Consider the following 25000-nt stretch of genomic DNA (forward strand, 5'->3'; position numbering starts at 1 on the left):
GAATGCAAAGGGTCTTGTCAAGGCTATGCTTGAGTTCCAGTTCATCCTTGGCTTGCACACTTTAAAAGTGATCTTTTCCAACACTAATGCCCTGGCTAGATACCTGCAGGGTCATGATGTTGACGTGATGACTGCAAAGATCACCTATGATGCTACACTAGAAACCCTCAAAAAGTGCAGGGAGGGAGATATGCTTTCTCTCATTTGGGAAAAAGCCAGTAAAACTGCAACAAACATGATTGAAATTGCACCAGACATTGAAGAGGTGGAAAATAAAAAGCGCCAAAAGAAACCATCCAAGAGGCTGCAAGCATTCTCAGGAGAAACTCCTGAAGAATCCATCTCCTTTACAGACCATCTAAGAGCCAGGATTTCTTACTATGATGCCTTAGAGTTCTCACTGAAATGAGAGAGAGATTTGCAAGCAAGGATACATATTTCCTGACATCCCTGGCAAAAATGATATTAGGGAACGCAGTAGAGGATAATTTCAAGGCAGTGTCTGAATTCTACAATGTGGATAAAGACATCCTAATGGCTGAAGCTGCCATTTTTCACAATCTGGAAGGCGTGGATTTGAATACTGAAAATAAAGTGATAAGGTATCTTTACTAAAGTTCTGTGTGTGAAACTTTGCCACATTTCAGTGAGACGGTAAAAACCCTGGCAACCTTACCCGCTACATCTTGTTCAGCAGAGAGGTCATTCTCGTGCTTGAGGAGACTCAAGACTTACCTTAGATCTACTATGGGCCAGGACAGGGTCTCAGCAGTAGGACTTCTCTGCATTAAAAGAGATTATCCCAGCAGGATAGATATGAACACCAATATATATCTATTTGGCAAACGAAAGGGAAGGGACAAAACGTTCTTTTAATTTATCTCTAAAGCTATAAAATGAAGTGTAATAAAGATTTTCTTTTGTATTTGACTATTTGTACAGGTTTGGAGTAATGATAATTTAATAGAAAAGTAATTAGTTACACATTTACGTAATTATACTTGATTCCTTATTTCTATCAAATGGTAATTTTAACAGCAACATAATTTTTTCAAATATGAAGTAATCTTCAGATGAGAATTATTCATGCTAACGTTAATTTCTGTAAGTCTAAAATTTTAAAAATAAGTTTTATTTGTTGTTGTACTAAATCTTTTACAACTTATTAATATTGTTGTATGAATTTATTTTAAAATGAGACCAAATCACGTATTTTTTTATCTGCCTTTTGTTTTATTTTCTATGGTTATGTATTTGTAACTGAAATTTTTAATACTTGAAATTAATATTTGTGTTTGAGATGTTCCAACATTGTAAGTGTAGTTGTAATTGATAATAGCACAGGTAATTATAACTGTAATTGTTATAATTCATATAAAACATATGTATTTGCTCCAAGTCTGATTAGTATATATTTTCACATAGTTGGTGATCTTGCTAGTCATTCTTTTTTTCGTGAAAAATAATGTAAAAATAAATATAGATAGGATGTTCCTTTTGTAAGGTGTGTAATATCTTAGAAGTTGCCTCGGAGTTATATTATTTGAGTGAATTTCGGTTTGAAAGAATACATAAGAGGATGCATGCATGTATATAATCTGAATAAAGAATAAAATAATAGCTACGTAGTTTTGCTAAACTTCTTCAAATTCGTACCTGCTGTAAATAATAACAGCTGTTGGTATTTGTTACACAAATATGGTGATTAAAACGGAAAGAAAGAAAGAAAAAACTTGTGACGTTTAAAATTTGGCCAAATTTGGTCTTGCCCTCCCAAATGAACTTCACCTCGTAACCCAGTCCTATATATATATATATATATATATATATATATATATTCTATATATATATATATATATTATATATATATATATATTATATATATATATAGTGTGTGTGTGTGTATATATAGTATATATATATATATATATATATATATATATATATATATATATGTATATATATATATATGTTTTATTAAGTAAGATTACTATAATTGGTGTCTTTGTTGTTATAATCATGATTCATCCATAACGAACTCTTTGTTTTCATCGGATTAGTCTAGACTAAACTGAACTACAGGGTCTTATAAAAACGAATGTGAGGAGTGAAGTTGATTCAGTTATGCGCCTTATCCCTCACACACATGTTCCTAATTATCTAGCTTTCCGCATTCAACTAATTTTGTTAATGGTTTCAGTAATCACATGGTTGCGTCACAATTTAATTTATTATGTGTTTTCCGTTATGAGACTACGTTTCATGATAGCATTAGGATATGGTATGGTGTGGAAATTCTCGTATGCTCTGCTACCTTTTCAGAATTTCTTTTAACCATTAAGACATCAAATAAAATGGGTAAGTAGCTGGTATCACATTTTGGGAATAATTTATGGCAACTGATAGCTAGACTAAATAAGGCTTCAACAATTTTTTAAAGGAAATAATAGGCAAGCATTTATCATGCATGCATACAATGGTAGCATAAGTAAACGTCTAAAACGTATTGTACTATAACTAGAAAATTAATAAGTGAATCGTTTCTTTCATTGGGCGTTGTTACTATAAAAGAGCAAACCTTGTTATATTTGATGTCTAATGAAGAACGCCTTAATACTTGCTATGTTTCTCTACATTTGCAAAAATAATTCGGAGGCATAAGCAAGTAATGTTATATATTATATATGTATATATATATATATATATATATATATATATATATATATATATATATATATATATATATATAGAGAGAGAGAGAGAGAGAGAGAGAGAGAGAGAGTGAGAGAGAGAGAGAGAGAGAGTGTATGTATGTATGTATGTGCGTGTATTATTCTCTATACCAGTAGTGTCATGACGAAGGTGTGAATGACTGAAAAAAATATACACTCAAACTAATTCATTTTCTCTGGTTAACTTTATTTCTCAGGTATTTACCAATTCGCAGAGATAAACGGAAATACAGACCCACAACCAGTAAAGAGAGAGAGAGAGAGAGAGAGAGAGAGAGAGAGAGAGAGAGAGAGAGAGAGAGAGAGAGAGGTCGAATTATCATGCCTATCACGGAAGTCTTACGAGGATGGCCGGCCTGAAGTGTCTGAAAAGCAAGAACAGCAAAACGTCACTTGAGATCTGATATTTCCAAAATGTTGCTTGATCTTGCATGGAGGATGGAGTGTACACACACCTCCTATACTAAAAACTTGATTTCAAACGTGTCATTTATATTTGTATTTATACATTCACAATTAGTTATCTTTCTTGTCTATCAACTGCCTTACCTTTCCTCAAACGTCTAGTCTCATTATCTCCGTTTAAATGAGGTGAGGAAACTAAATGTTACGTTTCGGTGCCGTTTGATTGTTTGCCTATAAGATGGACTACGCAAAAGGTTACGAGCAACTTTTCGAGAATATCTGACCGAAGGTGGGCCTTGTGCTGGTAACAAGCGCTAGGAGTGTAAATTTTAAGGTGAGTTTTCACTAGGTTTCACCGCACGCTGCATACGTAAGATTTGTCACCAACTCCTCAGAAATTCTTGTTAACCCCGCCTACTGAACTGCTCATCAAGACTCACGCCACACCACCAACTCACCCTAATGAGCAGTCCAGTAGGAGGGGCTAACAAGAATTTGGGAGGAGTTGGTGACGAGTCTTACGTATGCAGCGTGGGAAAACTGACCTTTTAAGGTCTGATTTAACTATAGTAAAAGCAAAATCAAGCGGCAGGTAGACGCTTAAGTTAACCATTACAGTGATGCCAAATTTGCAAAATTCAAGGTATATAAGTTATGCTAAAATAGGATTTTTACAGAATTCCCGAACAGAATTGCACAGTTTGCTTTTCTTTTTTCAAATAAATAGTTGTCCGTTCCTTTATCATCACCAGATTATAACTAAAAAGTACGTACTAACAACAAATGTGGCATAGATGAAGAGTGTGTGTGTGTGTGTGTGTGTGTGTGGTCATCATACCTCACTGACTAGTGAACTTCGGAATCCCCGGAGGATAGCCTCTGTTACTCAAATGAATCTAATTTAGTTTTGGAAAATGGCCCATAACACAGTTCCTGCTTCAGAAAGCTCCTTGATGACTCGGAATCCATCTTGATGCCGACCGTAGGTCTCCTCCGGAGCAGGGGAAGGATTCCGAGTCTTCAAGAATCTCAAGAAATCTGTTGCGTCACGTCTTTTTCCCAATCTAAATCAAATCAGTGTGACTAATAAGAGGGCCTCTTCCGGCATTTCTGGAGAGAATAATTGGTCCTTGGTGTTACTGGGATGACATTCCTGAGAAAATTGCTGTGCCCTTCATACATTAATGATAAGCAAAAAAACTTCAAGTGCAAAATCGAACGCCCTTTTGCTGAGAAGATTAAACATTCAATCTTTTCGGTCGTTCCATAGTCTCTTGGTTAGCAAACTCATCGACAAGACAGTGTAACCACCACCTATCTATGTAATAATTCATTATATATATAATAATAGTTATATTATATATCATATAGATATATATTATTATCTAATGATATATATATGTAAGTATAACAGAATGGGTCCCTAGAGATTGCAAATGAAGCAGAGGAAGGTAGAGAAGACGATGGATTGACGAGCTGAGAAAATTTGCGGGTATAGAATGGCATAGAAAGACCATAAACAGAAGGGAGTGGAAAGACATGTCTGAGGCCTTTGTCCTGCATTGGACTAGAAACAGCTGATGATGATATATATACGAACTAGTTGGTGAGCTCTCTGCCCACTGGAACCTGGCGCTGCTGTTTCCCCTACCTTCCCGATCCCCCCAACTACCCTGCGTCCTCCAAGGGTGGACAAACAGGTTTGCAGGAGGTGGATGTTTCCCCTTCCTACCCCGCCCCGGGCAGACAAACCGGTTTGCATGACAGTGGATGTCTCCCCACCATCCTGTACCCCTACCCCGCCCCCACCCGTGCTAGACAAACCGGTTTGAAGGGGGTGGGTGGATGTGTCCTGTCTCCTTACTGTCACCTGGGGGAAGAATAACAAGATACACTTGGATTTTTTTTATAAATATATATATATATATATATATATGTGTGTGTGTGTGTGTGTGTGTGTGTGTGTGTGTATGTAGTCTTCACAATAATTGTCAATTCACATAGGGAACTGTCGAAAAACTCTATGGGAATATCACAAAACATTTAGAAACTCTTCTCATAACCTGCAAAGAAGGCTACGTTTTTGTTTCGGTTTGTTGCACTTAGAAGGGACAAGAAGTGCGATTGGACTGTTTAGCCTTGGCGGATGTTTGCGGTTCTGGAGTCATGGTGACCAGGATTCTCGGTGCGGGGACACCACGTAGAAGAAAAATCGATAATCCTGTCGATAATGACTGTGGGAATGTTAGTGTAATTGACTAGAATTATTTGCATAGTGAATACTTAGGATAAATGATGCCCCATGTACTGAGGACAACAGGTGTTCATTAATTAAAAGGGACCGGTGCACCTGTCCCTTTCCCAGCAGACCCTCGTCGACCACCACAGGATGAACATCCGGGCGCCCAAGATCCTCTACCTGCTCGCCTGGCAGGTAACCTCCAATCTTTTTTTTTTTTTTAAGAACTTGCATGTCTGTCCCGTTAGGTATCTTCAAAAGGATCTCTTTTTAAAAGGACAATTTTCCCGGGAAAGGTGGTAGCTCCTGAAGGTGCTGTAGTCTTTCGGTTCTTGACAAGTGTTTTGGGTAGAGGATGACAGTTCTATGTCCGTTTGGCATTCTGTGGCCAGGTTTTCTTTTATTTGGAATTGTAAGTGAAACAATAGCATTAAACTCATATATATATATATATATATAATATATATATATATATATATATATGTGTGTGTGTGTGTGTGTGTGTGTGTGTGTGTGTGTGTGGTTTAGAGAGAGAGAGAGAGAGAGATTAATAGTATGGAGGAAAATGGTAAGTGAAACTGAGATTCCTGGTCAAACAGAAAGGATTCTTTATCAGATGTTTCTATTGATAGTTTTGGACGAAACAAAACTTCACTTTTAAGAGAGAGAGAGAGAGAGAGAGAGAGAGAGAGAGAGAGAGAGAGAGAGAGAGAGAGAAATTCTTATATTTAGGGAAGGAAAAATCAACTCATGCCAGTTACATTTGATACGGGAAGCCATCAACGCGAAATCACAGCAGAAACCCTGGCATGGAGGTAAATGTTACAGTCATTTGTAAAGCAACACCTGTCAGATTTTAGGTATTTCCTCCGCAGATATATTTAAATGGGCAAAAATTAAATCGTTTCCTGGATCTATTCATCATGAAAATACTGAACTGAATCAATAGGAAAAGTAGCGCTAAAGAGCAGCTACAGAGAAATGGGTTCAAAATGAGTCAGGCGACAATATTCCACAGTTTCAGTAAGAGATGCTTTACAGGACAGCGCTCTAGTCGTTATACGGTACTCGTAAATTCACAATGTGAAAGACTTTAAAAAACAGTCACGCTGGCGGTCTTCAGTGCTGCTTCTTTTTCATCTGTAATGGACATGGAACAATAAATTAAGTATATCTTAGTTTTACCAGACCACTGAGCTGATTAACAGCTCTCCTAGGGATATCTCTAAGGATTATTTATTTTAACGTGGCTAGGAACCAATTGGTTACCCAGCAACGGGAAGTATAGCTTATTGTGGGATCCGAATCACATTATATCGAGAAATGAATTTCTATCACCAGAAATAAATTCCTCTGATTCCGCGTTGGCCGAGCCGGGAATCGAACTTCGGACCACCGGATTGGTAGCAGAGCGCGAAAACTGTTAGATGAATTATTTTCATTTACGATAAAACGCTGTGATTTTCTATTCAGAAGGTTTCCCGTGGTTAGTGAACGATCCCCTCCTAAGAAACTAACCCAAGCCTCTTTCTCCGTTTCCACAGCTATGGCTCGTCGCTGTCGAGGCGAAGAACATGCCCCCCGAACTAGCTATGAGGGTCCGGGAGAGCAACATCGACGGCTCTTGTGTGAAGCCGGTTCCCATAACAGACGAAGTCTACGACGAGATCATCAGCGGACCTCAGCCAGGATCAATTTGCGATGGTCTGCCCTGTCATGTTCCTTACGAGGATTGGTACTGTGCCTGTGAGTAAGGCACAGTCCTGGTTGCTTCTTTCTTACTGTAATACCTAACATGTTCATTTTGATGTTCTTCAAGTATACCGCTGACATTTACGTCCTTGGAACATGGGTTATAATAGGTGTTAGTGAATCATAGATGTCCCCGGTGGTCAAATAAAGCTACGTATTTGGTAACTTCTAAATAAACTGGATCCAGTAAAACACTTCTTGAATTTTACATGTAAAGAGAACAAAGAGTGCATTGGGTAACTTAAAAGATATTGATAATATTGTAATATCAAACGTTCTTAAAGTTTAATATTCTAGGTCCCAGTTCCAAAATGAAACAGATGACCTAACTGATTCCTAGTGTGACTATAATGTCATGTCCGGTTTTATTTCTCCTAAACACGAATGGCACTGTGCGCAATAATGACAGAAAAAAATTAGCTTCTGCGCTGACCTGTACAAAGCATCAGAATTGTGACATACAGCTCCTACAGAGGCAGACTTCTACTTTCTGAGAGGCATGTTTTAGATAGTCATTGTGCCTCGTTTTCTTTCACAGAAACCTCAAGACTTCTTCGCCGTTATGAAATTTGTAAAAAGTCACATCTGAAGAGACTCATCAGAGCCGACAATGTTATGAACCTGAATTTTTGTGTTTCTAAATGTATTTAAAGAACAGATAAAGAAAGAAATTCTATTTTGGCTTTGTAGCAAACGATCCTGTAAAAATAATTTTTTTTTTTTTATCTAATCTGTAGCTACAAAATATTGACACCTTTCCAAACATACATTTTAAAAAATGCAACAACTTTAAAGATTTGTAAATGAGTGTTGGATGTCCTCACTTGACCGCCGCAAGAGGAATTTTGTTTTTTCAAAATGTGTCCATTGCTGCTTTTCTTTATTATGCAAGCAGTGAATCTTCTGAGAAGTTTCCTTTCATTTCAGTGTGTAACTCACTTCTGCAATACTGCCTGCACACTCCATTCGGTAACTCGCCGTTCTGCGGGTGGTGTATAGATGAAGGCTGCTCCATCACCAGTATTCCACCGAACACAAGCGAGGTATGCTCTCTCTCTCTCTCTCTCTCTCTCTCTCTCTTCTCTCTCTCTTTGTGGTAGTGAGCAGCATCAATGAACCAAGCAGACACTATTCAAGAAAGATGGAGTAATTTGGGACAGGAATGTACTGAGCTGGTTAACCCCTCCATTCATCTAATAAACTTCTGGCCAGATGCGTTCAATCTTTGGTCATTCAGAACTGTTCTCTCTGCCTTTTCTCAAACGTTCTCTTCACTTCACAGCTGAAATACCTGTCATTTTTCGTTCAGTATATTCTTTATAGTTATCTTTTTATTTCAGTATATTCTTTATAGTTATCCTTTTACACCCATACACAGTATATTTTTTATAGTTATCCTTTATAGTTATACTTTTACTATAAAGAATATACACAGTATATTCTTTATAGTTATCCTTTTACCTCAGTATATTCTTTATAGTTATCCTTTTACACCCATATACATGAGCCTTGGATCTACTTTGGCCATTCAGGTGGCACAGATCTATGTCTGCTACTAAATACACCGTTTCGAGATTTGTGACTTAATTTGGTGAAAACTGCCAAAAAGGCGAACGAACAGGAACATTATAAAGCATTTCTTCCTCTCTTTCATAACACATATTTATTTGTTCATTTTTTGTGCTGACTTGTTTTCTGCGCCTTTTACTAATTGCATAAGACTGTTCAATGACAGTATATCGTGTATGTATGTGTGTATATATTATATATATATATATATATATATATATATATATATATATATATGTGTGTGTGTGTGTGTGTGTGTGTGTGTGTGTGTGTGTGTGTGTGTGTGTGTTTACACAATACCGCGTATACGGTAAGGATCATAGAATAGATTATTTAAAATGGATTATACTCAGTGCCAGTATTCCTTCGAAAACACAAATGAAGAAAGTCCCACTTTTCCAGGACTACCCCGAATACGGAGTCTTCGAATACGGAGGCGGCCCATTCCTGGATCCCAAGTAAGTCGTATTCCCGGAGCCTAAGTGAGCTGAGTCGTTATTCCGATTCAGAAATGGAAACCAAATGTCTCGGACGCCCGGCGATTCCCGCAACTTTCTCTAATACAAACATTTGCAAACTGTGTTGTGATCTTATTAACCAACGTGAATGGAGCTGTGTGAATCATATTTCATAGCCTCGTCCAGTTCTGCAAAATATTGTGCATATTTACACACTCCTATTGAAACACAATGTTAACACTGTATAATCTCGGAAATGAAGAATTCGTGACCAGAGAAAGTAAACTGACTTTTGAATAAGCAAATGGACTGATTTCTAGTGACCTCAAATTATACTTGCCAATAAAGTTCACTGCATAAAGCAGTTATGTGTTTTTATTTTCATTTTCTCCACGTTTCAGGCCTAGACAATAATCGCAAAAGCAAATGTAATGGGCACATCGAGAGAGAGAGAGAGAGAGAGAGAGAGAGAGAGAGAGAGAGAGGTGCAAAAATAAAATAAGACAAAGGAATGTAAAAAAATAATTCAATTATTGTTAGCCTGTTTAAGAAAGTTGCCTGTTGTAACATCCAGAACCCTGCCAACCCCACGTCCCTCAGATCAAAGAAATTCTCGCACTATGAGACAAAATTCCTCTTAATAAGACTACTCTACGGAAGGTAAAACACATCTCGGTATACAAGTTTACCTTATCAGTGTATTATCGGAATTGTTTTCAATTTCAGTGTATCCTCTGGATTATTATGGAAAAAGCCAGGGTGGTCAGAAAACCTACAGTAATAATCGCGGGTTCTGCACATTCGTGAATGTGATACCCTTTATTCCTGACTATTTTCCATGAATTATAGTATTCCTGTATCCGTAAATTCCTCAATAATAAGTAAGATTAAACGAATTTCAAGCGCACAGTAAAATGAGACATGTTCATTACAAACACTGGAGATGAAGGACGGAAGACTGGGTGTAAGACAAAGAATTGGAATGAAGATTAGGAAGAGCTAAAAGAGAGAAAAGGGGAGAAAATTGATGGGGGAGTAGCGAAGAAAAGGGATACTGTATTTGAACAACCATCTATGTAAGTGAAGGATACGAGATGACAGAGTGATATCAGATAACTACTAACTGAAGATTTAGCCTTAACACATGAATTAATTGAAGGCATTTATTCCTGTCTATTATGCACACGAAAGGAATGCTTTGCTGCGTTTTTAACATATGGCGCTCATCTTGGAAATATAGCAGCAAAACTAATAAAATTGTCTAGATTGAAATCAATATGTTCCACGAATCTCTCGCATTGAACTTGGAAATCCTTCCAAGCCAAAACATTTGGGTCACCATGAAAACAGATTAAGGCCTTTCCGCTTCCTCCCAAGGCAACAAAGTAATGAACAGCCCAACCATGGTCGTACTTAACGGTCATCTACACCTGAAGGTAATTGCCGACCTAATTTAATGCAGTTGCACTTTTTCTAGTAACAACTCCCTTTGAAACTGGTTGAAAATCAATACAGAAAACAGAAATGTGTGCGTTATAAATTGCGGCTTCTTCCCGTGAAAAATTGTTACTTTGGACTGGGAGCGATATTAGTTACGGTTACTTCCCGTTCAAAAACTGTGACTGTGGACTGTGAGCGTTATTAGATACGGTTACTTCCCATTCAAAATTCAGACTGGACTGTGAGTGTTATTAGTACGGTTACTTCCCTTACCCATTCAAAATTCAGCTGGACGTGGAGGTAGTTATTAGTACGGTTAACTTCCCATTCAAAATTGGGTGACCGTGGAACTGGTGAGCACGCTATTACGCCTGTTACAGTTAATTCCCTTTTTTTCTTTTCGTTCAAAATTGTGATTGTCAACGGTGAGCGTTATTAGTTACGGTTACTTCCCGTTCAAAACTGTGACTGTGAACTGTGAGCGTTATTAGTTACGGTTTCTTCCCGTTCAAAATTGTGACCGTGAACTGTGAGCGCTATTAGTTAAGGTTTCTTCCCGTTCAAAATTGTGATTGTCAACGGTGAGCGTTATTAGTTACGGTTACTTCCCGTTCAAAAATGTGACTGTGAACTGTGAGCGTTATCAGTTACGGTTTCTTCCCGTTCAAAATTGTGACCGTGAACTGTGAGCGCTATTAGTTAAGGTTTCTTCCCATGCAAAATTGTTACTTTGGACTGGGAGCGATATTCGTTACGGTTACTTCCTATTCAAAACTGTAACTGTGAACTGTGAGCGTTATCAGTTACGGTTTATTCCCGTTCAAAATTGTTGAAAACCTGAAATATATTTGGTGGTTCTCCATATCCTTACCACCATTCGGGAACCACAACATACTACGGCTGCTCTCAGAGTAAAGGCCCCCATACACTGAACGACTGTCTGGACGAATGTCTGCATCGTTCGCAAACACACTGTGTAGGGGCTTGTCTGAATGCAAAAGTGGGCGGAGCTTCGTGTCTGAATGATCTCAGCGCGAATCCGTCACGACCAGGTTGCTGGTTCGCGACTTAAGTCTGTCATATACAGATCGTTCAATGTATGGGTTTGTCTGCCGATATGACGCTATCGCGCACGTCTCTTCTAGAGATGATGCCATGTCTTCTCGAGACAAAATCTTTGTTCAGACTGAAATCAGTGCGGAGATCGTTCATACTGTCTGAATAGTGTGTGTGTGGGTCGATAACGACAGTCGTTCAGACAATCGTTCAGTGTATGGGGGCCTTAAAAACCCACTTCTGTTGGGTCTTTCATTTTTCAGTTTCAACTTCAGGGATTCGCGAGGATCTCTCGATACTGCTCTCAGATGAGCATGGAATGGAATGGAATATAAAATTTAGGCCAAAGAGCAAGCGCTGGGACCTACGAGATCAATCAGCAATGAAAGGGGAATTAAGAGTATAATGGCTTCGAAGGTGTAACAGGAGGAAAACCTCAAAGCAGTTGCACTATGAAACCATTGTCAGAGAGGGTGGAAAGTAACGTGGAAGTAAGAAAATAAGAACAGAGGGACTGCGTAAGGAATGAAAGGAGAGGATATTGCAAAAAACTTCAAGTACTGCCTACGGTGCACAGCGTGAAGTGTACTGACGGCACTAACTCCCTACGGGACGGAAAGAAGAATAACTCTCCTTAACCTTCTAAAAATATTTCGAGGTTTTATCACGAAGTTGAACTAAATCTTAAAAACGATTCACCTCAACAACATCAGACATCTCTTCTACATTGACTTAATGTTGAGCACACTGCGTCCTGAAAGTTCCTCACGAAGGATAGGTACTACAAACACTCTTCAAAAATAGTCTAGAAAAGATTTCAAGCAACATGGAATAAATCTTACGTGGTGTTCGAAAAAGAAGAAACTCGTAAGGGTGGAGTATAGGATTTAGGCCAAAGGTCTAGGGCCTAGCGCTGGGACCCATGAGGTCATTCAGCGCTGAAAGGGAAACTGAGAGTAAAAATGGTAACATGAGGAAAACCTCAAAGCAGTTGCACTATGAAATAATTGTTAGGAGAGGGCGGATAGCAAGATGGAAGAAAGAGAATATGAACGGAGGTATAGTTAAAGGCATGAAAGTGGTTGCAGCTAGAGGCCGAAGGGACGATGCAAAGAACCTCAAGGAATGTCTACAGTGCACCTTACGCCGGCACTAAACCCCTTCTGGGGAAAACCGTATGATTCCCTGTGACTTCTCCTTGTTCCCAGCTTTAACCTATTTTTATATGATTCCCTGTGACTAATTCCCGAAAATAAATGGTTTGATAATCCATTCAGTCAGAACTTCCCAATATGTTTCCCAATAACTTCACACAAAATCCGCAGGTTCAGTTTTTATTTCATAATTGTTATATCAGTTATCAAAGCACCAGAGTACCATGACAGAGCAACAGTGTCTTAAGGCAAATACGATTTGATTTTGCTACACCAAGTGATTTGAAATAGCTGGATTCCGTAATTATTTTTATTACTCTCTAAGATTGTTCATTCCATACTGATATCATAGTGCAGGTTAATAAACTTGTCATTGGAAGTCTGCATTTGAACAGAGTCTACGGCGTTTCATTTTTTTCTGTTGCTGATAATGTACAGAACAGCGTACAACACCTTCCATTCCAAAGCTCTTCATAATTGCGTGCTGTAAAATAAATATTTGATTATTTGCTAGATTATTCTTGAAGCAGAATTGTTTAAGAGCTCATGGTGTACGCAAGCGACCCCTGTTTCCATTGCCTGTTATTCGCATGTCTCTTCTTTCGTTTTCATAGAACGACGTTCGTTCGTTCGTGCGTGTGCCTGCCTGTGTGGGTAAACCCAAGACTGGCGCCAAGGACCCGTAGTTCCGATTTCTCCCGGGTGGCGGCGCTGGTCTCTCGCAGGATCGATAGCTTTATACTATCGGGGGTTGTGAGAAAGAGAACCGACATCCATTGATATAATTTTAGGAATTTTGCCAACTGCTGAAGGTGTTCATGACAACAGTGATTCGTTTAGTGAATATATTTATTTAACAGCATCTTTTAAGGTAAGACGTGCATCATAGGAAGGCGTATTTCCAGTGAATTTGCTAGGAAGAAGGAGGGTGTGTGGGATGGCTCATAATCTTTCTGATATCCACATCAAACTGTCAATTGATATACGTAAAGATGTACTTTACAGGAAGTTGCGATTTGCAGAAGGGAATAACATCGAATCTGTATTCTTTTATTTGGCCATTGCAAAGGCAATCCTCTCACCATTTTGAATAACACAATCTTCATCTGAGATCATCTGAGTGGGTGATTTTTTTTTTTTTTTTTTTTTTTAGGGACAGAATCTGGCACTATCTGGCAGTATATATACAGCATAGAGTGTCAGAGATACAATTTCACCAAGCCTGTTCCTCATCGGGTAAGAGTATGGGAATATAATGATGAAAATATCTGAAAATCTCACAGACACAAAAGGGTCAATAGGCATCAACCGTGTCATCCGCAATCTATATATGCCATCGTTATCTCCGGCGTGATTATAGAAAGATTCATCTCGGACTCTGTCACTGGCCAGAGGAATTTCAATTGCAGTCAATCCAGCGGCATATTGATTAATCACTACATCGTCCGTATGAGTGATAACCTTGCCAGTTGCTGCTCTACGTCGCTCTCTCTAAGTTTCTTCGTTGCCACAACAACCACCTGGCGGAAAAAAGGCCATTTTTCTCCTTCAACGTTGAGCTTTACCTGCAGTTCGGTGGATAGTACTGTTTACTAAGACTGTACGTGCACATGAACATCGTACTAAAGAAACCGTTTATATATTCATTCTAGGGAGCGGTTAACCACAAACGGGTACGGATAACTAACTGTTTCGTATTAGTATATAAAAGCATAATTTTTTCATTATTTTGAACTTACATTGGAGGTTTTCGGGCAAGTTCATCAATACCCTGGGCTTGCATGTTCTGTCAGGAAGGTCACTTCTGCTCACAGAGAGATGCAAGACATAGTATACACACACATTATATGTATAATATATATATAATATATATAATCAGTGTACAAGTGGTAAGGCTCTCTATTCTGCACCCTAGTTCCCTTTACAGGAGTGTCCCTTACAATCATAACATGACATATTCATGTTCATAACAAACACTAACATTAAAAATGCTAGGCATTTGGTAATTTCCAAAGATGTATCACTGATATATTTTCACTCCCGAGAACCATTTAATGTAAAGATAGAGAAGCCATTTTCCAGTATATAGTTAACATAGTTTTAATCGGGAAATACAACGAAAGAAATGGCCTCATTTCAAGTAATCTGTGGAAGTTTTGTTATGTGACTTTTTTCAACTTCTTCTCCGTCTCTTGGAATCAAGATAACAAATAGTTTATGGTCATGCACAAGTCTGTTTGTCATGGACGAATTCGTATATTCCTATTTTTTGCATAGTCCTGATATTACCAATAATTAATGATTTGTAAAGGGTTTCCTCTCTTTTGCATGGATAAAAATGACAGAAATTCAAATCCTGAAAGATGCAACAAATTTCCTGATGCGTTCATCAAATCAGCTACAAAAATATGTTTTTCTCTTGTCCTATTTTATACTTTTGGCATTCTGTCCCGTCTGCCTTGTCATCCAGTTTTCTTTATAGTCATGTTGTTGGTATCATAACATTTTTACATTTGGAATACCATGGTCATTTTATATATGATAACATCGATATCATTTATCACCTTATTTTTGTGCTTGTAGTGGATATTGTATCAAGTCTGACATATTTCCATTAGTGCTACAATAAATGATTGTTGGGAGCCGATGATTGTATGCATAAACCAATACGATAGAATGCATAAACCAATCACGATCCGTTTTTAGGTTGAGTCATAGGTCATACGAATTTAGCAACCACTCCTGCTAAAACTTTGCAGCTCGTATGAGCCAACAGGACACATTCCAGCAAAGCTTAGTCGAGGACCAAGTGACATCAGACCATCGGTGTTTCCTGGACTCACAGATGAGGAGAGCATTCAACTATGTGCTTTATTACTGTTGTTGATCCTACCAAGGAAATTACGTTTTATGTTTGGTTTGTTTCTCAGTTTATTTCATGTCTGTGTGTGCGTGTGTGTGTTTTCTGTGTGCTGTTACTTATCTGCCAATTTGTTAGCAGTTACATAAGACGTTACATATGTTAATTTGTTTTCACTTTTACGAAAATCTGGTTACATTTTTGGAGAGATATGCTTTTAGTTGTAATATAGAATTTAGGCCAAAGGCCAAGCACTGAGAACTATGAGGTCATTCAGCACTGGAAAGGGCATTGAGAGTAGGAGGTTTGAAAGGTGTAACAAGAGGAAAACCTCGCAGTTGTACCATAAAAGAACTGTTAGACGGGGTGGAAAGTCAGATAGAAGAAAGAGAATATGAACGGAGGTACATTCAAAGGAATGAATGGGGTCGCAGTTAGGGGAATATGCTTTTTCCGAGTACAGACTTTATCTTTCTAAAACATCTTAGGAAACGGCCACCCTCCAAATGAACCATCACTTTGGTTTTTAATAACTAAATTGTATGATTAACTCTGAAGATAAAAAATCTGACCGGAGGTTATGTCTTCTCTCAAAGTGTTAAATTATGCTACGATCATGGCAACGGTCGAAATTAAATTAAAGAAAGCATATGCTCATGAGCACTTCAAGCTAGCAGAGGTATGAGTCATGACTTCCCTACCCTCCCTTTCCCCTACCTACCCCGTATCCCACCCAGGGTGGACAAACAGGTTTGCAGGAGGAAGGTGGATGTGTCATGTCTCCCCAATCTGGGGCGGCCAAACAGGTTTGCAGAAGGAGGGTTGATGTGCCATGTCTCCCCTACTTTTCTGATCCCCTAGCTACCCCTCCCCCACCCGAGGCGGACAAACAAGAAAATCCCTCTCGGATTTCATTATCATAGATGATGATGATGATGATGATGATGATGATGATGATGATGATTATTATTATTATTATTATGGTTGTTGTTGCTGGGTTTGTCATTGTCAAGTTGGTCTCATTTTCTTTATTTCGAATGTGGACACACTGCAGCCAATTTACTCTCGCTTATGTCACCATATATATATATATATATATATATATATATATATATATATATATATATATATATATATATATATAAACCGGCATGATTTCACTGCTGCTCTAAGATTCGAATGTCCCACTCCTATTCGGGCTGATATGAGGCCTGAAGTAACTGTGGCGGAATCTTGAAAATGTTAAGACACCAAAGAATAAGAGAAACGGCGCCAAAGTCTTCAAATATATCTCACGACAACTGAAGAATATTTCATATAACGTCCTCGAGAAAGCTCTGGCCGTCGTGGAAAAGGAAAGAAGAAGAAGAGGAAGAAGAAAAGGAGGCTTCGGAGCTTCGTCCCTTCCTTCAGTGAGTTGAGACTTCTCTCGAGAGTGCTCCACGGGAGGACTCCTGAATTTCTGGCCGCACCCTCTCAATCTTCGGATTATTTTCGCATCCGCCAACGAATACAGAAGTTATTTTCTCGTAGGTTATTGCATGCATGTGTTTGATTCGTAAAATATCTTACGATCTGCAGAACGAATTTTTATAGACGTGATCTAAATATGCAATGACACGATTATATCGAGATTATAAATAAGTGAGAGAACTCGGATCTGGATTGACGATTTGATTCGTAAGAAGCCATTTCTTCTTAACTGAAAGACGACGAGCGTTTTCACAGCCTTCAGTGGTTCGTTAGTAAAGGAATTTACTAAGTATGGCCTTTAAAGTTCAAAGGTCAAGGTCGCACGCAAGGCCTGTGAGTGAATTTCTGTCCTTCTTATATATGCAAACTTAATAGAGACAGGCGCATTTACAGCCATTTATTAATATTTCTTTTGTTAAAGGAGTTAGAACAGAATACAGAATTTAGGCCAAAGGCCAAGAACTGGGGCCAGTGAAGTCATTCTGCGCTGAAGCTGAAATTGACAGTAGAGAGGTTTGAAAGGTGAAACAGGCGGAAAACCTCAAAGCAGTCGCACAATAAATCTATTGTTAGCAGAGGATGGAAAGTAAGATGGAAGAGAGAGAATACGAACAAATGTACAGTAAAATGGATGAAGGGGGTTGCAGCTAAGGGCCGAAGGGACACTGCAAACAACGTTACGTTATGCCTACGACAAACAGTTTTGCATACAGCGACCATTCTGAGGCTTAAGGCTCCCATACACTGAACGATTGTCTGGACGACTGTCTGTATCGTTCTCAAAAACACCGTTTATGGGCTTGTCTGAACGCGAAAGTGGGCGGAGCTTTGCGTCTGAACAATCTCAGCAGGAATCTGTCACGACCCGTTTGCTGGCTTGCGACTTTAGTCTGTCATTCACAGGTCGTTCAATGTATGGGTTTGTCTGCCGATATAACGCTATCGCGCGCGTCTCTTCTAGAGATGATGCCATGTCTTCTCGAGACAAAATCTTTCTTCAGACTGAAATCGGTGCGGAGATCGTTCATACCGTATGAATAGTGTGTGTGTGGGTCGATAACGACAATTGTTCAGTGTATGGGGGGCTTTAGTTTACAGCACGAGGCAACTCAAGTCTATTTCTGTATTACGAGCGCTCTGGCTTTATCATTAGGGAGGATATGTACATACCCTGGCTCTTCTTAGCATCATTACATGACTTCATTTCTCCCCCAGCTAATGAGCGAAGATTGGAAAGCGCTTCAGTCTTGCAACTTCCAATCTAGACGGAATCATCTTGGAATTCTTCCCCTGTTTACCCATTATCCCAGCATTCCATACTCTTCGAGAATGAAGAGAGATCAGAGAAGTCAGCAGAAGGTTGTGTTCCGTATTACAGGGTTAAAGATAAGCTCATGTAATTACGTTTGAGATGGTGTAATGGCTCCCCAAAGCTTTATCGACTCGAACAATCTGTTATTAACATGCATCGCACAAAATTTTCAACGAGATACATAAAATATACTTCTCCCCCTCCCCCCTATCTCTCTCTCTATACATATAGATATATATAAGCTAGGTACTGTGTCGTACCTCTAAGTAAATGGGGATCCAATCCACAATGATGTAAGATCCTTCTGTAGTTTAAAATATATAGTGAACAAGACTATAAGTTCCTGTGCAAGAGATATATATTTTAAACTACAGAAGGATTTTACATCCTTGTGGATTGTATCCCTATATACTATATATATATATATATATATATATAGTATATATCTATATATATATAATATATATATATATATATATATATATATATATATATATATATATATATATATAACTAGTATATAGATATAAATATTATATATAAACTATATATATATATAAATATATATACCTATATATATATATTATATATATCATATTATATATATGCATATCTATAATATAATATATAATATATTATAATAAATATCTACCTATATTTTATATATATATATAATAAATCTATATATATATATAAATATATAAATATTATATATATAAAAAAATATAATATATATATATATATGTGTGTGTGTGTGTGTGTGTGTGTGTGAGGACTATATATATGCATTCATTGTCCGACGCATAAAATCTACGTATCACACTCTCCACGTTTAACTACCACACATACTTAAATGGGGAAATGCTGAACAGCCTAATACAATTAATACGTTAGGAATAAAATGCTGCTGTAAAACTGCTTGAATATTATCGCAATTTTCTGTCGGGAGGGGCAAACTGTCACATTCTTAATATAAAAGAGGAGAAAGAAATTCGAGTGTGACGATCACAGCAATAACCTGTATTATTTTTTGTTTGTTCGTATGGTGTTTTAATGTTGCATGGAACCAGTGGTTATTCAGCAACGGGACCAACGGCTTTGCGTGACTTCCGAACCATGTCGAGAGTGAACTTCTGTTACCGGAAATAAACATCTCTCACTCCTCAATGGAATGCCCGAGAATCGAACTCACGCCCACACCATACCGACCACGCCAGTGAGGCGTTTTGTATTTTTGTCCGTCTACTTACACAACTATTTATATAAACACTATATATAACATACATATATAAATTATATATATTGAAAATTGTGCGTCGGCAGGTATGTATAGATATGCATAGGCTGATGATGACTATGGACCACACCATAAGCACTCGTGTGGTTTTTGCTGCCTTTTGGGTCACTCCTCTTTAATGCGAGTTCTGATCTTCCGTCTTTCGCGAGACCATTCCTTCAGTTCAGTTCAGCATGTGAGGCAATCTCCTCCGCTCCATCAATTTGGGCAATTCCCTCCCGACTTTCAAAAAAATCCCATTTCAATTTTCCTTTCTCTTCTCAGATTTCTTGCCGAACAAACCTCTCATTTGCCCATTCCTTCCTTCGCCTGCAGCAGCAGCATCCTTTGCAAGCCGATCCCTCCTCTTTGCTTCCTTCCCGAAAGGGTCGCCTGGGATCCTTACTTCCCGCTCCATTATGGCCGCCCGTCAGAGCGCCTCAATGGCGTGGTTGGTATGGTCTTTGCCTGTCACCTCGGTGGCCGCGAGTTCGATTCTCGGTCATTCCATTGAGGGGGTCAGCGATGTGTATTTCTGGTGATAGAAGTTCACTCTCGAAGTGGTTCGGAAGTCACGTAAAGCCGTTGGTCCCGTTGCTGAATAACAATTGGTTCCAAGCAACGTAAAAACACCATACAAACTAACAAATGGCGTCCCCTCATCCACGTGACGTCTTATCCACAGGGGACAAAAGCGGGAACGTGAGGTTCGAATCTCTCCACTTCAGATCTCTTTCGAACCTTCTGTTGATCCGACACTGATATCGCTCTGGTTCCTCTCAGAGCCCATCCCCGACGGGACTTCTGAGAGACGCCCATCAACTGTTTGTCCCAATCTCGATATTCTAAAGAAAGTTTTCGTCCCCTAACAAAACGTTGCCTTAGTTTGTTTGTTTGTATGGTGTTTTTACGTTGCATCGAACCAGTGGTTATTCAGCAACGGGACCAACGGCTTTGCGTGACTTCCGAACCACTTCGAGAGTGAACTTCTATCACCAGAAATACACATCTCTAACACATCAATGAAATGGCCGGGAAGCGAACTCACGGCCAGCGAGGTGGCAGGTCAAGACCAAACCGATCAAGCCATTGAGGCGCTGAAACGTTGCCTTGGAAGTTATGAAAGTCTGGTCAGAGTCTTATCCTCAGTAGCGGATCTGAGATAGCACACGGCCTTGTGTTATTTCTTCTTCCATTTGTCATCAAAAAGGAAATGGAGGAGCATTTTCATGATATACGTAAAGTTCCACGGGACTGTATTTGTATTCTTGGCACCGGTAATAATTCAGGGACACGAGATTTTCACCTCTGCGGCGCTGTTCGTTAACGACTATTTTGAGGGAAGAACGTTTAGTGAGTTGATTTCCACGACGGTTATTATGTAACGATAATTAACGCTGATAAAATCCTACTTTTTTTCCCCCTTCCTTTTTCATCTTTCTTTGCATGAGCGCATGAAACTATAAATACAAATCTTGTGACTTTCCGCTTTAAGCATACCACGTCCCAGTGAACACCACTGGCATTAATTACGTATTATCCCACTTCATTTACTCGCGACTGAACTTGGTAATAGCTGTGTGGAAACGGGTCTTCAGAACCAAATGGTGCAACTTCGGAGTAAATCAATACCGTAGGAAAACACAACCTCTACGCTCACGTAAATCATCAAGGAAGCCCGACAGGAGTGAATCGGTATTAAAGAACATAATTATTATTATTATTATTATTATTATTATTATTATTATTATTATTATTATTATTATTATTATTATTATTATTATTATCACAATCTATACGTTATTTTAGACTCGGATTTCTAGCTACAGATGGAAAGATACAATCATCTTTTCATGGCTTATATATTGTTACATGCTTTAAAATTCAGCAACTAAACTGTGTTCATCACAAACTACAACAGTGGTTTTTATAATAATATAATTGGTTTAAGAATAATGAAAGGTTCTACATTTGAGCATGCAGTTTAATTACAGAAAGAACTGGGCGAATTTTTTCTTTTGTTGTCGAAGGGAAGTTTCCGAAAGCTCAATAATTTTTTAAAACTCAATGGCTGTGCTTTTCCGTTTCCAGTTAATAAACTAAAAGAAAGACTGGGTAAATATAGCACAGGAACTACGAGTCGGTCTGGCAGTGTGAAAATGGGGAACTACAAAGTGGTAGATGAACTACTTAAATCGGTATCAAAAGCAGCCAGCGGACGGTTACAATGGTCGGGTATTCACGCACAGGTTTACCTGTCAGTCTCCCTTTCAGTTCATCGAAACTGACGTTAAAACGTACGTGTGTGGACGACAGTTTGTGGGCGGAGTCAGTCCACTCACCAAAACTGATGAAATGACCTAAAGTTCTTTCGACCGACTGACAGGTGATCGCACGTGTGGACGGGTAACCAACGATTTTATGACAGTTAGGCCTCATTCATTTCATTGTCAGACCATGCGGTGCTATTTGTAGAACGCCGTGAGTCCAAATCTTATGATAAAAAATATTAAAAAAAATAGTTCCATGCGACAGACAATTTAGTATAGGCCTAGACCAGTGTCCTGCCTCTTTATGAAAGGTGTTACAGACGAGATTGGATGCTTGGATGCAGTCATGAGTAGGCAGAGTCTATACGATACTCTCTAGAAGGGAACGCTGACTGAAGCAATGCAGTAGACCTCGGGCTCCTCCTGCTAAGAAGGCGGTAGCATGCAAGGGGGATGGATGACATGACAACAAAGGAGCAAACTGGACTAAGTGGGAGAAAATATTACCCGAGGGAACCAGGTGAGGTATTCAGGAAGAAGAGATTGTAAGTTACTGAAAGAATTGCTATGAGAAAATCCCATGCGAGAAAATATAACAAAGGATAAACCATTAACGTTGGGTCTGATTAGTACTGAGGTGGGTGACCCCAGGACGTGACAGACGTTGGCAACCACTGAGGCTGGGTGTGGACAGGATACCTCATACCACAGATGCTTGTTGAGAACTGATATATATATATATATAAGTCATATCACATTTCCGTGATTCATATACATATATCGAGCTACAATGTCCTTTAATATCTAATTCGCTCTACCTCGGAATTAATATATTTTCATATATGCTTAACCGAAGGGGAATTTTTTTCTCGATAATAGATTTGCCTGGACCAGGGCGCGAACCTATGGATCCTTTCAAACCCAGGAACGTCAGTGAAGCTTTACCTACTACACCACCGTGTAGTAGGTAAAGCTTCACTGACGTTCCTGGGTTTCAAAGGATCCATAGGTTCGCGCCCTGGTCCAGGCAAATCTATTATCGAGAAAAAAATTCCCCTTCGGTTAAGCATATATGAAAATATATTAATTCCGAGGTAGAGCGAATTAGATATTAAAGGACATTGTAGCTCGATATATATATATATATAACATATATATATATATATATATATATATATATATAATATATATATATATATATATATATATATATATATATATATATATATATATATATATATATATATATATATATATATATATATATATATATAGATATATATATATATATATATATATATATGTATATATATATATATACATATATATATATATATATATATATATATATATATATATATATTATATATATATATATATATGTGTGTGTGTGTGTGTGTGTGTGTGTGTGTATGTGTGTGTACGTATGTGTGTGTGAATTCCCCTTAGAGTAATATTATTTACTGTAAGGTAATTTATATGCCTTTATGGGGAAATTCATTCATATATATATGTATATATATATATATATTGTGTGTGTGTGTGATGTGTGTGTGTGTGTGTGTATACGAATTCCATACTGTAAATAATAGTCCTTTAAGATGAAAATCATGGCGTAATTAGAACACCGGATTATGAAGACCTCGCTCTGTCAATTCTGGACGCATCGTTATTTTTGGGCTTCTCGCCTGCCAAGTGTCAGCGCTTCCAAATGAACTTTGCGTTCATGAAGTTAATAAGCGTCGAAAGAGACTCTGACTCGCTAATAAAGCTATTAGCGGATGCACATAAATAATAATAATAATAATAATAATAATAATAATAATAATAATAATAATAATAATAATAATAATAATAATAATGGAGAAACAAATCCACAGTTATGTCAATGTACATATATCTAAATTTAAAACTTTAAGGATACTCGTAGCTTTCGGGAATCTGTTCGGTTCTCCTTTTCAGCCGAAGATTCCCAAAAGCTATCCTTAAAGTTTTAAATTTAAATGCATGTACATATACATAACTGTGGATTTGTTTCTCCATTTGAAGACTCGTGCTACTATGAAGAATTTTTTTTATTTAATAATAATAATAATAATAATAATAATAATAATAATAATAATAATAATATAATGGACGTTGATTGCCAAAATCAAGAAGAAAGTATCACTCACTGATGTCGCAATACCACGGGACACCAGAGTAGAAGCGAAAGAGAGAGAAAAGACTGATAAGTATCAGGACCTAAAAATAGAAATAAGAAGGATACGGGATATGACAGTGGAAACTGTACCCATAATCATAAGTATTCTAGGCACGATCCCAAGATCCCTGAAAAGGAACCTGGAAAAACCAGATGCCGAAGTAGCTCCAGGACTCATGCAGAAGAGTGTGCTCCTAGAAACAGCATACAGAGGGAGAAAAGTGATGGACTCCTAAGGAGGCAGGCTGCAATCCGGTACCCTACACTATTAAAACCACCCAGTCGAATAGGATGGATGTGATAGAACAGAATAAATAAATAAATAAATAATCAAGAAAAACAGAGACTGGGAGCTTATAACTCATTTGTAAGTCTTGACATCCATCTGAATCCGTCGTTTTGAAAGGTGGACAGAAAAAGACAAATGACTATCTGTAGTAAATACAATACAAGCATCAACGAAGAATTTTGCAGCTATTCTCGTAATACTCGTCAACGTGATGATTTCCAGTATAAACCTTCTTGGATCTATTCACTGAATGACGAGACTACAGGATTAGAGTAGAAAACGATGTGATTTGGTCAAGGTGAACGAGCGAGGCAGTTTCCCAGTTGGATAAGGAGTGAACAGGAGGAGGCTGATCAAAATTGTACTGGGCGAAGAATTGGGCTGAAGGGAGACGAACTCTTCTTTGCCTTTTTAGAGCAGTTGAGTTGAGTTGAAACAGAATTTAAGCCAAAGGCCAAGCACTGGGACCTATGAGGTCATTCAGCACTGAAATGGAAATTGACAATAAAAGG

At 38.2% G+C, this 25000-nt stretch overlaps 1 protein-coding gene and 2 long non-coding RNA genes across 3 annotated transcripts in view; 2 read left to right on the forward strand and 1 right to left on the reverse strand.

The window, feature by feature from the left end:
* Positions 1 to 2838: 2838 nt before the first annotated feature.
* The window catches only part of LOC135220579 (uncharacterized), a 47217-nt gene continuing 25055 nt past the window's right edge, over positions 2839 to 25000 (reverse strand). The window contains exon 3 of the long non-coding RNA XR_010315729.1: positions 2839 to 3097. This is a non-coding gene — a long non-coding RNA (uncharacterized LOC135220579). The remainder of the gene's footprint in view (positions 3098 to 25000) is intronic.
* Positions 5482 to 9519, forward strand: LOC135221426 (uncharacterized). The gene is made up of 4 exons (XR_010315943.1): positions 5482 to 5571; positions 6921 to 7122; positions 8056 to 8171; positions 9100 to 9519. It is a non-coding gene; the product is annotated as an uncharacterized LOC135221426 (long non-coding RNA).
* Positions 13501 to 25000, forward strand: part of LOC135220578 (GATA zinc finger domain-containing protein 11-like) — a 42554-nt gene continuing 31054 nt past the window's right edge. Inside the window, exon 1 of the mRNA XM_064257826.1 lies at positions 13501 to 13676. The gene's annotated coding sequence lies outside the window, so the exon portion shown is untranslated. The remainder of the gene's footprint in view (positions 13677 to 25000) is intronic.

This window comes from Macrobrachium nipponense, chromosome 2, assembly GCF_015104395.2.
Source record: "Macrobrachium nipponense isolate FS-2020 chromosome 2, ASM1510439v2, whole genome shotgun sequence".
In the NCBI taxonomy this organism is placed as follows: Eukaryota; Metazoa; Arthropoda; class Malacostraca; order Decapoda; family Palaemonidae; genus Macrobrachium; species Macrobrachium nipponense.